The sequence below is a fragment of the Argiope bruennichi genome, chromosome 4, assembly GCF_947563725.1.
Source record: "Argiope bruennichi chromosome 4, qqArgBrue1.1, whole genome shotgun sequence".
In the NCBI taxonomy this organism is placed as follows: domain Eukaryota; kingdom Metazoa; phylum Arthropoda; class Arachnida; order Araneae; family Araneidae; genus Argiope; species Argiope bruennichi.
The window spans coordinates 67340399-67345442 of NC_079154.1; positions in this window are offsets into that span (position 1 = coordinate 67340399).

Below are 5044 nucleotides of genomic sequence, written 5' to 3' on the forward strand. Positions count from 1 at the left end.
TAAATTCAAGAATATTATGATATTTTCGGTCGGTCTAGCTCATATAAGTAAAAGTCAAAATTCAAAAAATGATGAATGCACATTTTTAATTTTTGTTTCAAATCATTAAAAAAAAAAAAAAAAAAAAAAAAAAAACTTTTTTTTTTTTTTCAGGAAACATTTTTTAAAAATTTAAAGGAAATTCAAATTACCCCTAGTTCTAAACATCGCAGCATGAAATTTTTCTATGCTTGATTCGTTTATCTTTATTTCATTTTTAAAATTTGGTCTTTATTATATAGCTCAGGTTATTATATAGGTCTTTATTAATTTATACTCAAAAAAAAAAATGCTGAAGATAGGCGCAATTGAATATGAATCCAGTAATTGAAACTATAAAAAACATTCTTGTTTTCTATGAAAAATATTATTGTTTTCTATTCGATTCGAAATTCTAGTCGATTTTTAATAATTTAAAAATTTATTTAAAGAATCGAGAAAAAAGAATCTATGGCAATAAAACAGGTATAACTGAAAAGCTTATTATTTTTATTTTAAGCAGATGTAAAAATATTTTTTGTGCTATAATATACCCCTAAGTTATTGAGAAAGAACATTCAAATATGAATTAATTTTTAATTAAAAATTTTAGGTGAGTCTTTTGTTATTTAATGACTCCGCAATTTTATTTTACATTCAATTATTCTGCGCAAGGCAAAATTTAAAATTTTAAGAAATTTTTTCTTAGTGAGCAGCTATTACACAAGCAATAACTATGACACAAATTTGGTCAATCATATTTCAATAATTAGTTCTGTAAAGTGTCTTGAGCGATTTTTGCATGATTCATATCGCATCAAGTATATCACAGTTCACATATAGTATTCCCGCCTATAATCATTATATTAAAATATGGCCGAATCAGCAATAAAGTCAGCAGGAGCTACGTGATATATAAGACAATTACAGGTTCTGCTAAATTTCAATCTTCAGCGTTGATTCTACGTACATAATTATCCTTTAAACCCATAGTAAAAAATCATGATGCTTTAATGATCAGTTGATATTTTTGTCTGCTTAATGCTGTTATATGAAATATTAGAACTGCTGAATTTCAATATAGTTTTTTAAAAAAGTACCACAGCAAAAAATTTATCAATTAATGATCTTGTCTGTTCTTTTTTCTTTGAAATGATGGTAAAACTAATAAAATGAAATCAAATTGGATCGTATTATCATGAAATTTCTCTATTGTACAATCACAAATATAAAGCAAAGACACAACTTTTTATATTGAGTCTAAAATATCTTAAAAGAAATCCTCGAAGCAATGGGGGATTTCCTATTTTGCAGACAGTCCGGGCCAGGATGCTTGGCTTAGGGGGAAAAGAGGAGGGCTGCAGTTAAATTTATTTTTTAAAAAATTATTAACCAATTTCCCACATAAATTAAAAAAAAAAAAATGTAAATTCTATTTATTATAAAATATACCAAAAAGAATACCATTATCATGTAAATTTATTTTAGGAATTAAAAATCTGATATTTATAAATGCTGCAATATACTCTGAGTAAATAAATCTAGCCTCTTGTTAAATAATACTGAGTATAAACGCGTGACTCTTTAGTCATGAGTCATTATGATTCATGACTGAATTGACTGATTCATGATTTTATGCGAAAAAAATTAATAAATCATTTATTATAAATAAAAAAATTAATAAATTATTTATTATAAATAAGTAATTAAGAAATCATTATTTTATTATAAATAAAATCGTACACATTTTAACAAAATTACTGAAGTAAAAATGTACTTAAAATAAATAAGAAAAATCGTTGATTAAGTTAAAAATTTATAGAAACGTGAAGCTAGATTGACCAAAAAAAGCTGTCTCATAATATGCTATGTCGAGGGCCGCAAAACGTCTAAATTCGCCACTGTCCTCGAAGTTATAATCCTAAAAATAGGTCTACCCTAAACGGGAGGAACTTCCCACTTCTCATCATATCAGTAATGAGTGTATTCGGAATGCTCAAAACATTCTTAGAGGGTTTAAAAGAGTTGAAACTGACAGATGACTTCATTAGTTTGATGAAACGATTGCTTATCTGATAAAATTTTTGAAGATAAATTTGATACATGTGTTATTAATTGATGAATGCAACAGTTTTGAAAAATATGTGCATATTTTTTGGGAATACCTTATTTCTGGGTTAAGAAGCTGTGGTAAAAAGCTATCAATCATTTTCCCTTAAAATTGCGAGTTTCGTATTTCGGAGTTAGTTCATTACTATTTAGAAAGTCGAAAATCCTCGTAACATTGGTAACATGTTTCCATATGCAAGGCAAAGCGAATTTTTGTAGCATGGATTTATAGATTAGATTTCATAGCTAGAAGATTTTAGCAAATGGGTGATTGAGAAACTTTTCAGGATTTAAAAAAAATTAATTTTACAACAAAAATCCTATTAAGAACAAAAGGCTAAGCTTTTGTTTGTAAGCTAAAATAATGATATAGAAACTAATTAATTCATTATTTATTATATTTCAAGTATAAAATGAGTATCTATTTTCTGAAACAATGCTAAAATATCCGTTTTTTTTTTAATTGTAAAGTAAGAAGAATAAAGAAAGAAAAAAAAACGGGGGGGGGGGAACAAAGCCCATATCCATGTTTATTGTGGTTGGTAAAACTACAACAGCAATGGTTGGTTGTATTTTTTACAGAAATCAAAGGTTTTTAATATCTTTAAATTCTATATTAAAGGCTTTTTTTATACTTTTTGTTATAATTTTTTGTTTTAGTCAAATCAAAGTTAAATTTGAATATAAGTGATACATTTGTACAGATTACAAACCTATTGGCACGACATTTATGAGCAATTAAAATTATTGTGTAGTTTTCTTCAATTTTATTATAAGATTTTTTGTAGAAATATTTTTGATAGCAAACAAATTTTTATGCGAAATTCTTATAAATACTTAATTTTATCGAAATAAAATTAAAAATAAAAAAAAATTCTTTCATGTCAATTCTTGAAATTAATAAATACACATATAACTTTCTTTCAAATAGTTCAAAAATAGGTTTTTTTTGGTAATCGGGAAAAAACAAAAAGATGGAAACACATCAAAATTTGCAAATCAATTTTTTTTATGATTGTAAATAATTGGGAAAAGTTAAATTAATTTATCGTTTGGGTAGCCTAAATCTCTAATTACTGAATGAAGTCATTTCAATTGTTCATCCAATTTTGAAATAAAAATAAAAATTCCTAAATTCCAATTACACATTTCCAAAGCTTTCTAATGGAATTAATTTCATGTTGCCACCATCGTTGTATAACTATGGGATCACATAATTTCCATATAAATCTGAATGAATGACTTGAATTCATTAGTTAAGGTGTTGACATAAAACCTTCAAAATCGCGCGTTTCTTTCAAAACTAATACGGGTGACAATGTGTTAACTTTTAAAATGAATTTGTGATTCATTTGAAATGTTAGCACATTTTATCCATGCATGGATGGTAGACTGATCAAATAATATCACTAAAACGTATTTCGAAAGATACATGGAATGCTCAGTGCCTGATACATCTGAAATTTCTTCATTTCATGAACAATAGCTGACAAAACAGCACTGTGTTTACGCTTCGAAGATCACAATTTTTTCCCTAAACATCAGAAAACTGACTCTAGTTAAAAAGTAAAACGAAGGACATTTCATACATTTTTTTTTTTATCTAAATGTATCTTAAAAAACTAACATCATTTTACTTCCATTTTTGGCTTCAATGTCTTGAATTCATTGTTAATCGGAATTGCGTAATGTCGGTGCCTTAGCACCTATGCACACTGATGTCAAAAGTTTCTTGCTTATTTACTATATAAACTTGTCCACTCCGATATGCACAATCACATCGAAAACGACTTTCGAGTTCGATTCACAGCTCCATTTGAGTGTCATTTCCATCCTAGAAATTCACTTGAAATCATGCATTCTCTTACCATCGTTTGCTTGATCGTTTCTCTCATCGTCATCTGCGATTATGCCTCGGGCAAACCTGATGGGGAGATAGAAGCAAGGCATCATCATCATCATGGCCACCATGACCATCACCACCATGATCACCACGACCACCATGATCATCACCATGGACATCACCACCATCATGGTCACCATCATCATCATGATCATGGGCATCATCATCATCATGGCCACCATCACCATCATGGACATGATCACCACCACGGTCATCATCACCATCATGGTCACCACCACTAAAGGTATGGTGAATTCGAGTTGCAGGTCTCTGAATTTGTCTCGCTGCATAATTTCTTAAATTGCAGCTCATCTCTCAAATTCGACCATGTAAAACCGTCTCTCAAATTCTACGAAGACTAATATTTGTAACTAAATGAAAATAAATAACTTTCTGATTTAACGAATTTTTGTTTGTATGTATGATTTGTTTCTCATATAGTTATTTCGAATTATGAACAGAATAATTCATAGAAAGTAATTTTTAATCGAATAGTTTCATAAAGAACCCTTACAAATGTTTTTATGTTTAAAGATGGCTAAAAGAATTATTTTGTATCGTCAGTAACAAATAACAAGTAGAAGAAAGATTCATTAAAAACACATGTAAAATGTCCTTACAAAGTACGTTCTTATAAATTAGCTTTCTGCATTCGATTTAAAACTTTTATTCGCTTCTCAAATATTTTTCTAAATTCAATTAAAAATGCAAACCATTATGGTTACTGAATAGATAGAAGAATTTTTTAATGACAGAGAGTTGATTTAAAACTTTTTTTTTCTCATTTTAAATATTTAAAATCCAAATTACGTTTAATCTATTATATATTTGTTGCATTAACATTTTTAAAACTATTATATTGAAGGAACCAGTATTTGATTAAGACGATAACATCATACATTTTTCATAAGCTCCCATTCAATATAAAGTTTTAAATAACAATAACCTTGTTATTAATGAGAAAGTTTTCAAATATTATTCTTTCAAAATAATAATGAAAATCTAAAATAGGAA